We start from the raw sequence: 13,584 nt of genomic DNA, 5'->3' as shown, positions 1-13,584 counted from the left end.
TTGAACATACTAATGTTGCTCTCACACACTCAATTTTGATACGAAGACAGATGGTTCCAAAACCTTTAATGCTATTTTGCTTTCTAGCAGTGTTTGCCTAGGTGGCTTGTGAATTTGCTAATTGACATATAAAACTGTAAAAACTGCAGTTCATCACGGTCTGACAGGGGGAGAGGTGGTCCCAGGGCTCTGATTTTAGCACACTGAAAATGCTCGCTTTCAAACAGCCTTGGTTCTGGCTGACACTACAGTTTATATTAACTTAAACTGGTTATATGAACTTAAACTGTTCATATCGAGGGGTGGAAAGGTTAGCTTTAAAAAATAAAAGTTAAAAAAAAAATAAATCTGCAGTTGTTTACAGTTTTATAGTAATAGTGCTTGTGTGTGTTTTCCCCCTTCCCCTCCACCCCCAAGGCCGTAGCAGTCTGTACATAGTTGTATATTAGAAATGTGACAGAAGAAACCAGATGTTTCCATTTTTCAGACTTTATGGGTTTGATATTTTCTTAATACTTTGGGGTTTATTCACACATGCATATGAAAGAGAAGGTACACTTGTATGTCCTTGTTCAGTGATGGGCAATATTGAAATAACCTTAGCAAAAAGTGGCGATAATTAAGTCTGTCAAATGAGGTTTTGTAAATTTACCTAAAAACAATTCACTGGAGCTTGCAGTGGAAGTTGACTTCCAGTCAAGTGGATGTTTCAAACAACTTGAGAACAAACAGGATTTTATTCTAAATTTCATTGCATGAAGCATAAGTGAACAGAAAAATTCATGTAATTTGTAAGAATTCGGTTTCTGGCAGCCTTGCACAAAGGCTCATTATTCATCTATTCTAAGTCATTATATAATGGATTTATTATTAGCATTTTCATTTATTCAAATAGCAGCACTTAATGTTTTAAGTTAAATTTCAAGACCTCAAATGGCTTTAAGAGGCAACTCTTAGACAGCTCTTGATTTCCTTTCTTTTTTTTACTGATTTTTCTTGAAGGTTTTACAGCAGACCTAAAATATGTTACCTTGTTCAGGAAAGCACTTCGTTTGGTTTTCCAGAGCATTCAGAGCACATGCTTGCATTCCATAGATTTCCAGGAATGTAAACATATGCTTTAGGTTTCTTTTTGTGTGTGATTTTTATGCTTTACTGAGTTGGGACCAGTAGCCTTTGCAACTGCAGAAGTTTTTGCAGAAGTCTGAAATGCTCTAACTAATTTTTGTCACTTGCCACTTGGCCAGATTTTCTGCAGCCAGCTTGATGCTGTTGGATTTGGCCACAAGCTTCAGACTACCCCTTTTTTTTTCCTTAAATTGTGTACCTTGAATCCTCATGCATGGGATCACTGGTGTTTATTGAACTATTTGCTACTGAGAAGATATTTGCAATGTTTGTTTAATCCTGTTGGAAACTGAAAACTGCCTTTTAAAATTTTGTAAACTGAAAGTTGTATCAAACAAGTCATGACTCATTTCCTGCTTTTTGTGAATAGGTGTTGGTTACAAACAATACTGTTGTAATTTTTATTTTTATTTTTTACTTAAAACCATTGTTTACTGCTGTGTGTAATAAGTTTAAGGGAGGAGAAACCTGCCTATAGCTGTTACATGGGGAGTAGCTAATGCTGGAGAGGCAGCAGGTAAGTAATGTTCCACTGCATAGCTATATTCAATCTTAAAATAAAAAAGTTAATTGAAAAGCATTTTATGCAGGAACTGATACTTTACTCCACACGGAAACAGATTTAAGGAGACTGTTGCTCTTTTACAGAGTGTAATTTCTCATGCATACAGATTTCCGTTGCTGGCAATGGAAATAGCAGGGAGGAAATAGCAAGGAGAAAACAACACAGGTGAAACTGAGTGTTTGTTGTGGCTTGAAAGATGAGGTACCCATTTGAAGCCCCTTATTTCTGCCTGTGCTTTGAACACCTAGTTTTAACTGATAGACACACTGTGTCACAGTTTAGATAATATTCTCGTTATTGTGAGTTCCATTTGTTAGATTTTTTTAAAACGAAACAATAAATATGTACAGAAAAAAAATCCAAAGACCCTGATAGACACCAAAAAGGAATATGTCTAATGCACATCATGTATAACTGGATCTGTAATACAATTTGTACCAGGTTTTGTTTTCTTAAGTGTTACTGGCAATTTCCTGTGCATGCTCAGGAAATAGCAGCTCGGTAATTTACTGGCTGGTGGTGATGCCACGATGGCTACTGCTGTGTTCTTTGATATTCACTCAGTTGTATTTCATCTCCTTTTGCTGATGAAAGGATAAATCTGTCTGTGAAGAAATATTTGATATTTCTTTTAAATACTGTTTTTTATAAGTAATGTTGAAAATAGCCTAAGGCCATGCCCTTTATCTTGAACAACAAAACCAACAAGTAGGGGTGGTGGCACGTTAGCGACAAATTGTTTTTGCAGTAGGCTTGGGACTTTTTTTGTTCTGTTTTGTTTTTTAAATAGGGTGAGGCTTTTTTTCTTAGTAAAGGTTCTACTGGGCTATATGTTTTGACAGGTCAAAAATAGTTCTTCAAAAGAAGAACAAAACTTTGGAAACTACAGCCTTTTTCTCTCACTTTCTTTTTGCTTTCTGTGCCAATAACTTGAGTTCTGACTGCATCATGGAAAAACATGTATCAGAACTTCACATTTTTATTTACAGTGTGGCTTAAAAGCTTGGATAGCTGTTGTTTTTCTGTGTTCAACGAGCAAGATACCTTATTAAGTTTAAGCTAGCTTGATTAGTTTTTTCCCCTCTAAGTAGAGAGTGATTTTGCTTTGAAACCGGTGAGGCTTAGATTTTCTAACTGTACTTTTCTACCTGATTGTTTAGTTGCATACCCAGACCCTTGTAAATGTTTTCCTAGTTGTATGTGGATAATTTCAGATTTAAATGTTGTATATACTTGTCATCTGTGTTTCTAGTGAAAAATATATGATATTCTTTATAGAAATACTTAATTCCTGATTTCCTTGTCTTATCCATTTGCTCTCTCTGTACAGGTTAAACAGACCTCTAAGCCCTTTTTTTTTATTTATAGAATTTTATACGTAGTCTTATTGTTGGTTCTTGTGTAAAGTGAAATACAGCCTTAAGTTTACTAGCATAACACTCATTAAGGTAGTTTTGTCTGTAGACTCAAATGTAAAAAAACATGCATGTTTGATTGCTACTCTTCAGAGGTCCCAAGACACTAAATAAATTTCTTCTGCATTCAAATAGAAACCTTTCAAGATCTTAGAGAAGCAAAGTGCAGATCCATGTGCATGCTCTTAAAGAAGGAATTATTTCCAAAACAAGTATTTTGTCTTAGGAAGTAAGCAACATGGATTTGTTTGGGATATAAATTATTTTGGTAATTGATTGCATAGGTCTTAAACATAATGGTTGCAGCAGGGGTTGCAGCATGCTAATTAGTCACGGTGTTTGTGCAGAAATGACTCTTGCAGCTGTTTATTACGCTGCCTTGCAGTCATGTTGCAGACAGGCTTGGGGTGGGTGAGGGTGTTGGGGTGGTTTTGTGTCATGTCCCCAGCACACCGCCCCCACAACCAGCTCCTGAAATTAAGATCTGACATGCTGCGTGCTTCTCAAATCATTTCAGTTTTAGAGGATAAATTCCTGAGAAACATGGAAGTTCCTCAGTTTGATGTTCTCATGTTTTTATTCCATGTTGGACAAAGTATGATAAAGCATCTCATTCTGTTTGTATATTACACACTTGTGAGCTCTTGAATGCTGTCTGTAGCCCCAGTTATTGCAGTGGGTTTAGGTTCTGGCATGATCTATGTCTGAGCTTAAATTTTTGAAAGCTTCTTTGGAAATATACAAGTTTTATTTAAGCATCTTGAAAATAAGAAACAGTATACCTTTAATCCCAATGAAACTAAGCATTTCAGTTGTAAAAATTTCCTTCTCTTCATACCATGTAATGTGATTTTACATGATTCAATGCTAACTAACACTTTGGAATATATTCACGTAATAGACTTTGGCCTCACCCTCTTGTGTACTGTATTTTGTAATAGAAAATATTTTGAACTGTGCATATTATTATTACATTATGAAAGAAACATTCCCTTGATCTTCAAATGTAAGAAAACGAGGAATGTGTGTGCTTTTATAAATACAAGCGATTGCAAATTCAGTTTCCTTATTAGTGCAGCTGTCCTTTTTATATATATATATATATATTAAAAAAAAAAAAAAGCCAGGTGTTTTACAGGTAAAATACATTCCTATTTGGTAAACCTTAACATTTTTATGAAGATTACCAGCACTGCTGACTTTCTAACCGTAAGGCTGTATTGTCTTCCTGTGTCATTCCATTTCCTGATTCCCATTTTGCACAAGGATGTATGAAAAAAAAAAAAACTATTCAAGAAATGTCTTTGAAATACAGCATGGGAGCATGTAAGAGTTGGAATGCAGAGTTGCAATGCAAAATGTAAGGAAATGGCTGTCTGTCAGAATGCCCAACTCCAAAGGATTTTATATGTGTACAGTAAACATTTTCCTGATACCAGCAGGCCAAAGAGTCTGTTGAACACTTGCGTTTCTGGAGACCTGTATTTCTCAACAAGGTAAGATGGTATCCTAGCAAATGTGGATTTTAATACATCTTCAGCAGAGAGGTACTTAGTTATCTATAAGTTTAGGGATCATTTCATCGTTTTTAGATGTTATACTTGAAATACCACATAACTTCTAGCTTTCATGGGTTTCTTTTTTTCAGCCTTTAGGAGACTGTTAAGCAATTTGCTGTCCAACTTTTGTGTTGGTCTTAAACTGCAATAGTAGTTTACCTTGTATTGAAGAAATAAAGACCATTTTTATATTAAAAAATACTTTTGTCTGTCTTCATTTCAGCTTGTCCTCACTGTGTTCATTATGTCGGTTTTGTCAAATATTCAGACATTAAAACTTAGTGTGGACACTGATGTAGTTAAGGCTAGAATCTAAGCTATAATTCTCAATCTAGAAGTAATCAGCTGTTGTCCACACTAGCTGTTGTCCAATAGACTAGCTGTTGCACATCTTATCTGGTATTCAGACTCTTTCTGCAGAGTTCAAGGTTAGTGAGAAGTGCACGCTTTTTTAAGCCAACATTTTGTCTTTTTTGTAAAATGCGGTCACCCCAGTGAAAGTGTCAACTGTGGAGAAGAATAAAATAGCAGGCTGTGTAAAACAACTTCAGCCTTTCTAAATTACACGTCTAGAAACAAACATTACTGTAAATGCTCCCTGAAGTACTTTGGAGGACCTGGGTTTGCTATACAGGATACAATAAACCAGCAATGATGAAACTTCATTTTAATCTGTCTTCCTTAGCTGACTAAATGTGGTAAATGTTAATCATTACAAAACACGTGTCAAACACAGCAGTGGTAAGCTAGGCTTATTTTGGTCAAAAATCATCTGTGTACTGGGTTGAGCTGTTGTCAGCTCATCTGCTACATGCAGCTGGCCTGGACCCAATGGTAGTGGTATCCTGTGATGGTTTAAACCTATTTTTGCCCCAGTGGTTTAACAGGTAAATACATTACTCCTCTACAGCACAACAATAGTATACAAAAAACACATGTATACAGTTAGATACAAAAAGTCATCAGCGCTGCAATGCTGTACCGTAATAATGGTCAACTTCTAATTCCTAATATTTGTTGAATTAGTTCATTTGCTGTAGCGCAATGTGCACTGTGTCCATTGCACCATCTTAGGTGACCAATACCATTTTGTGGTGCTGTCATCTCCAACTTCTATCTGTGAGAAGCTTCCAGCGTTCAGCAGTGGTAAGATTATGTGCAAAAACTGATTTTTTTTTTTTCATTTGGGATTTTTTTTTTCTAGTCTTCCTAGCTTCAAAGCCTGAAGTGCAGTCTGATTGGCCTGAAAAATCACAGCTCTTGTGATCTTATTTAAACCTGATGTTTGAATAAATGAATTTGGTGGTTGAAGAAATGAGTGGAGGTGGGTGAGTCTGGGTACAGCTCTGTGAAAAAGAAGCAACGTGCTCAGTGAAAATGAACCATGATTTTTTCAGCTAGTGCCCTAAACCTGTAGCAATGAAAATAACATTGGCTTACTCTGTAGGGCTCCAACTTTAATTGTTCCAAATTTCAGGGAACAAGATAGGAAAACTAACTTGGCCACTGGTTACTGCATTATGTCTCAGGTTTTAGCTAACGTGGGTTCTGTGCTAGGGGAGTGTAGGTTTGTAGCCTGGCTTCAGGGACCAGGTGAAGGTCGGGACAGGGGGAAGGAGCCACGGGGGCTGCAAATTGTGGGACCCAGAGGGCTCCAAGCTTTGTTCTGCATGGAGAGCATAGGAGAAAACTTGGTAACTTTTTATTTTAAAGTACCTTGTTGCAATTTTCCTCTAGGTTAGGGTGTTCAGCAGTTCTCATTGCTAAATGGGAGAGAATCGTAAAGCATCCTGTCCCCAAAAACGTAGGATGTGTACCCTACAATAAACACAGTGAGGATTCAGTAGTACGTGGATGAGTTCATTGTGGAAGCGTTCGAGCGTAGGTTAACTAACCAGGATGCCACATCACCGAGGTCTGATTGGAAGCAGTACCCGAAGAACAAGGAAGGTAAGCGCTCTGAAAATATCTTTTACTTCGTGTAAGCTTTCTGGAAAAACAACACCTCTTGAGCAGAGACAAGGAAGTATTTCAGCAGCTTACTAGGGGAAGATTTCCTTGCTCAATTCTGCTTGCCTTGCTGCCAGGCTTTTTCACTGACTCCTCTGCACTTGCTGCAGATTGAAAGGCCCCAGAGCCTATGGTGAGCTGGAGGAAAAACTTCTGGAATCCAGGCTCCAGCAGGTTATTTTCCTTGCTTGTTGTCCCCTTGCTGTGTAGCAGAGCAGAAAATGATGCAGAAGCCTCTTGTCTGCTATCTATTGCTGCAGGCAGGCTGGCCTCAGAAAGAGCTGACCCATCCCAGCTAACCAAGGGAAAATGAGCTTAAATGAAACCAAAAAAGAACAACACCAAAAAAAAACAAACAAACAAACAAAAAAACCACCTAACCTATGAGGATAAAACTTTCTGAGCACAATTGTATTGGCTGAGTAAGAATGCTGAGTGGTGGGATTTCTTAGGGGAGTGGAAACAGGGAAGTATTTGCATGGTTTAGCAGGGGAGCCTAAAATTAATAGTCGCTTCTGTGAACTGCAGGCTCTCAATTGAGTTGCAATTGAAGGAGCACCTGCAGGAATTATTTCCATGAGGTTGCTCTTGAGTTCTTGTGAAGACGTCCTGCTGCAGGTTTTGCAGCACAGGCAGTGGGGCAGCAAAGTCCCCAGGGTATCTTCATGCAAAAAAAAGAAAATCCTGCTAAAATCCTGCTACTGACCCAGTTCTGACCCAGCTGCAGTGAGCGCACTGCTGAAGTTTCCCCTCTCACAGAGCTAGCATCTTGTTTTACCTCTGCCAACAGAAGAGCATTAATGACTAGGGAGAGGCTTTATTTGTACAAATTTGACTCCGTGTGGAAGTGAAAGAGATGTAAGCATTTGCTGGGAAAGCAGAACTTCAGGAAGCAATCAGAGATGAAGTTTTTGCCCCCTGCTGTATTTAGGGAGGGGAGAAATGTACAGGTGGAAAGCCTTAGTGATGAGCCACACATCTGTATTCTCCCCTGGTTCGTCCTTCACACCTCAGAACACTGCAGCTGGTCCAGGGGAGATGTGAAGTTGCAAAAGAGAAGAGGAGCAGAATGCAAATCACATTCCAAAATCAGCAGTGAGCTCTGTATGAAGCTGTGAACAATGAAGCTTGTTCAGTGCAGGCTGGGTGAAAGGAAGATACAGGTTGTAGATGTGTAGCTTACCACCACAAAGATGTACATACACATATATATTTTTTAAACAGACAGTATTGCAGGAAATTCAGATGCTGGCACGTGAGTGTCTTTACACCCTGTTTATCTCAAAATGCCAGGAAAGGGTGCACTGCTTTAAACACTTTGAGGCCAGAACTTCTGCTGCATTGGGTAAGAGTCCTTTTGAAGGCCTATGGCATCACAATCTTACAAGTAAGATAGTCAGCTGGGAACAATGTTTGCCAACTTGACCTCTGCATTTCTCCAGAGACAACCACCTGGTAGCACAGCACGTTTTTATAGCAGTTCAGTCTGCACACTTAACACCTCTGACAGGGTTTATTTTACATATTAAACACAGTCAAATTTAAACATTAACATATTAAACAGTTTATTTAACAGATTAACATAAAGCATGACAACTCTACATGACTTTCTGAGTGCATCTTGGCTAACAACACACTGCTCCAACCCCAGTGATGAAGAGTTTCAAGGTGATTGCTCATGCTGTGTGCCAGCAGCTGCTGCTGTGCAGGAGAGTTTGCTGTGTAAGAGGCAAGACGATTAACCAAGGCATGCAAGAGGAAGCAGGTTTATCAGTTGCATTGAATCGTCATCTGTTTTTCCTCTCAGAAGATCCAAAAGCAAGTGATTGATTTTGAAAAATGTAAGTAAATGGCTGGAGATGGGGAGACAATAAATAAGCCTGCTCCACATCCATGACAAATAAATAAATAAACTTTTTGGATAAAAAGAAGCCCGGGTAGGAATATACTTCCTTTCTCAGAGTGGGGATTGATGCAGCTGATAGGGGAGGGCACTGAGCTTGTTTTCATGGGTTTGTTTCAAAGCAGAGAGGTGTGGCAGCGGGAGAGAGAAGTTGGTGCTAAAAGGAGCAGGTGATTTTTTTGCTGGTTGAATTCCAGACCTGGAAGCGAGCTGGAGAAACCCTCTGGAAACCACCACAGCTTCCTGTCAGACCTCAATAGCTGTAAGTCTTGGAAACCGTGTCCCAGCTGTAGAAGTGGGAATTGAATCCACTTGGCACCGGTACCCATTGACTAGATGTCATCTTTTTAACCTTCGTGCTGAAGCGAGGCCCCTAGGAGCTTGGTCACACACCCTAGAGTCAACATGGTGCAGATGGTCCCAGGTGGTGTAAAAGGTCCCCTCCTGCCATCTAGTGGCATGAAAATCTCCTCTACTTCTTGCTTAATAATCTCACGAATGGAGAGATTTTTGCTCCTCCTGTTTGGCTGCAAGGAAGTGGCGTGTTGTTGCGTGACACTTCTTCAGTGGTGGCTTTTGTTTGGTTTTGAGATTTGGGTAGGAAGGTGGCCTGAAACTGGAGAGGCTTTATTTATTTATTTATTTATTTATTTATTTATTTATTTATTTATTTATTTATTTATTTTTGGTGCTAAAAGTAACAGGTGAAAACAATTTTTTTTTTTTTTTTTTTTTTAAGCCTGTATTTCAACTATGTATTTTGTGAGAGGGTGTGGAGAACTGGTCGATTTAAACAGAGTTGCAAGAGACTGAAAGCTGCCTAGTTAAGAGGAAAACACATTTAATGAGATCTTCTAAAACTCCTGTTTCTAAACACTTGTTTGACTAATGAAGCTTTGGATAGGTGAGCACTATTATTACGCCAAAGATGCTTGCTTGTCTAATTAGTGCCACGTCGATACTCTTGTCACTTATCCCATATACCCTCCTCCTTATGAGTTACGGTTTATGTCAGAACTGGACTCGATAATCCCCAGCTGTCCTGGGTATAAGAAGATAGCAGTCACTTCTTCCCCTTTTCCCACTAAATAAGCAATCCATGTGCTTTTTCCTGGCTTTGACACCTCATGAAAACATTTTAGTTTCTTGCCTTATCTTCTACACATTACTTTGAATGCCTTCTGAGTGCACTGCTGTTCAACTCTTTTGCATGATTTCCTACATAATACACTTAAAGTGAAATATCTCAGTGCTCAGAAGCCTTTCTGTGACACAGAAAGCACTGGGAGACCCGCACAGGAGGAGAACGTTGGCCGCAGTTGCTCTGATGAATGCATCTCTGAAAAATGGACAACGATGGGTGGGTTTCCACAAGAAATGGGTGGTGTTTTGCCTCTGAAAGAGCTCTAAAGAGTTACTCTTATTTCAGGACTGATGGTGAAGCTAATTCTTAAAACTGACTCCTTAGGCTTCACAGCGTCCCCTTCCCCTCTTCAGCAATCTGCTTATTTCTGACAGCTGCCCTCACCTTTTACAATCTGCAGGCTGTGCTTAATATGTGGCTCTGCCCTGGTGAAGGGGGGTTAAAACAGAGACCATTCATCCCAAACAGAATCCTTATTCATGGATCGAGCTGCAAGGGACTCGAGCTGCAACCTCAAGATGTTAATTGGAGTATGCACATAATTAAAACTGCATTCTCGCATTCCTAAATCATCAAGCCTGGAGTCTTTGCTACATGTAGGTCCACAGCTCCCCTTTTCTCAAAGACCTGTAGTGTAAGAGTAGTGAAGCCGGTGAACGATTTAGAACAGCCAACAGTGCTGTAGAAGAAGCTGTTGGAAATAATGTCTAAATTGTGTGGTGGGTTCTTTTTTTTTTTTTTAATACATAAACTGCTTTGAATGAAAAGGGTCAGAGGAGGTCAGTGTTTTACTAGCAGCTGTAAAAACCAGATGAGTGATTATTATTTTTCTCCATAAGAAAAACTATTTTGAGCTTTTTTGTGTAAGTATAAATTCTCCCTAACGATTAAAACTATCTGCTGGCTGGCTTCCATCTCAGCTGGAGTCCATTAACATTTTCTTGGAGTTTCTTTCACAGTGTTAACAGTATGATACTTCAGAAAATTATTTTTTTTCATGTCATGCGGGATCCCGACTGTGCTCTCCTAGTTTTAAGTTATCCCCTGACTGTTCCATTGAATTATTTGGAAAAAAAAAAAAAAGTAACTTTATGCCTTTTACTAAAAATGAATTTAGGAATAAAACCTTTACTTCTATATTACCACCTCTTTCAGCATTCTGGTTTTTAATTACAGCAATAACTGGCTTGGATTTTTAACTGAGGGAGGCTTGGGTGTGTTACTGGGGAACAAGGGAAGGTTTATAGAAATTCAGGTCTTTTATTTAGAAAACTGGCAAGCTGCCAAAAACGACAACAACAAAAAACCTTTACCACCAAATTAAATTAATAGTCTGTTAAAACCGTCGGGGGCAGCAAGAGAGATGGCGGCACAGCGTTCATGGCTGGAGCCAGGTTCGTGCTACCTCCAGCTGTGCCTAATTCATGGAGTCAGTGGCCCCTTCCCCACTCCCTTTGGTCCCTTCCAGGACTCGATGAAGCTTGAGGAAACTCGTACAAAGCTCGTGCAAAATCAGCTCCTGTGAGGTTATATATAATCTCACGATGAACGAAAATGTTCTGTTCCCACCTCTTTTTAAAAACAAACAAACAAAAAAAACCTTGAAAATGTTGGCAAATTTAAATCCACAGCTCTGGAATTAAATCTTTGATCTAATCTGTTTAGGAATGCCTTGTCACCTGGAAATTTCATTACGAGTCTGGAGTTGGAGGTTGATCCTCGCTTATCAAAAATCCTGGTATCAGTGCTCCATCCAAGGGAGCTGAAAAATGTAGGGAAGGCTGGTAAATGAAGGAAGAGTTTCTCATCTCTGTGACACGCTGTAGTACAAACAGTCAATGTGCAACAGTTCTCGGTTTCTTGTATATCCCCACCCTATTTCAGCAATTACATCTCGGATCACTTCTGTCTTGGGGTAAGATCTGCCCATCTCCAGGTTATCCTCGGTTGCAGTGAACAAGAAGGAAAGTCTGGTAGCTGAAGAAGAACTAGATCCTGATTCATGTGTGCAGTTTGAGAGTACTGCAATCACTAGTGTTTGTGGTTTGTTTCGGTTTTGTTTTGTTTTGGTTTAGAATTAAACTCATCTATGACAGGAGTGGCCAACTTCCCGTCCTTATAGGGTCATTTCTTTCCTAGCAGCTGCATAATTATAGAACGATTTGGATTGCAAGGGTCCTTAAATCCCACCTAGTTGTCAGGTCATGTCCTCTCATGGACACCTCCCACCAAACCAGGTTGCCCAAAGCCCCATCCAGCCTGGCCTTGAGCACCTCCAGGAATGGGGCATTCACAGCTGCTCTGGGCAGCCTGTGCCAGGGCCTCACCACCCTCTGAGGGAAGAATTTCCACCTTATATCTAATCTAAATCTACACTTTTTAAATTTAAAACCATTTCTCCTTGTCTTATCACTACATCCCCTGACACAGAGTCCCTCTCCAGCTTTCCTGCAGGCCCCCTTTCGGCACTGCAAGGCCGCTGTGAGGTCTCCCCGGAGCCTCCTCTTCTCCAGGCTGAACAACCCCAACTCCCTCAGCCTGTTCCCACAGGAGAGGTGCTTCAGCCCTCTGAGCATCTTCATGGTCTTCCTCTGGACTCTTCCTAATAGGTCCACATCCTTCTTGTGCTGGGGGTCCCAGAGCTGAATGCAGGCTCCAGGTGGGGTCTCATGAGAGCAGAGCAGAGGGGGACAATCCCCTCCATTGCCCTGCTGGCCACACTGCTTTTGGTGCAGCACAGGACACGGTTGGCCTTCTGGGCTGCAAGCACACATTGCTGGCTCATGTTGAGCTTCTCATCAACCAGCACGCCCAGGTCCTTCTCCTCAGGGCTGCTCTCAATTTGTTCTCTGCCCAGCCTGCGTTTGTGCTTAGGATTGCCCTGGCCCAGCTGCAGGACCTTGCATTTGGCCTTGTTGAACCTCATGAGGCCTTAACAGGCCTTAATTCCTCATGAGGTTCAACAGGCCTTTCAGGCCTGTTTCCCCTGAGGAACTTTCTCCCTGAGGAACTTCTCTTGTCACCAGTCTCTACCTGGAGACTATGGTGACACTGTGGTCACATAGAGCTGATGACCACAGCTCTTTGAGGGTGACCACCAGCCCACTCCTCACCCACCAGGTGGTCCATCCCTCAGATCCCCGTCTCTCCAATTTAGAGAGAAGGATGTTGTATGTAGGATAATGCACCTAAACTCTGTGCTTGGGCAGCGGCTGTGCTCAGCAGCTAGGGCTGGGTGGCAGATGATGTGCAGTAGTCCCCAGCCAGGCTGGTGGCAGCCTGTTTCTCCTCAGGGTTGTTCCAGCTCCATCTGCCACAGTGTGCGGTGCTGCCCAGCCCTGTCCCCTGCTATAGACAGGAACACGAGTAACACAGCGTGGTTCAGTCAATCCCATCTATTTCCAGTCCTTTTCCTGTCATCTGCTTTATGCAGATTTTTGTTCTGCTTTTTGTTCTCACACCGTTTTTCCCCCCATGGCTGGCCCTATGCCACAACCTACTTGTGACTCAGAAATGGCTGCTTTGGAGGCTACCACATCGCATGTGATTTCCTCTATTTCAGAATGTGTAGAGCATGTGTTCAGTGTCAGTTTCTATAGCTATGCCATTTTCCCCCATTTTTCTTTTTTCCCGAAATGTGCTTCCATGCTGGTAATAACGCTCACGCCTGTGAACACTCAAACAATAAATCCATTAATGTAGTATTCTCTTGGTGATCAAGTCTTTGTGTGATTTTTTTTTTTTTTTTAAAAAAAAAGGATGCCTGTTTATTTTTCATTTTCCCATATCAGTCTCCGCTATGACAAACACAGCAAATTAAAGGTAAAAAGCGCCAAGGACAGAGGAGGGTCTTTTAGCCT

The sequence above is a fragment of the Anas acuta genome, chromosome 1 (assembly GCF_963932015.1).
Source record: "Anas acuta chromosome 1, bAnaAcu1.1, whole genome shotgun sequence".
In the NCBI taxonomy this organism is placed as follows: domain Eukaryota; kingdom Metazoa; phylum Chordata; class Aves; order Anseriformes; family Anatidae; genus Anas; species Anas acuta.
The sequence above is the reverse complement of the archived record's forward strand: the minus strand, read 5'-3'. Positions refer to the sequence as shown.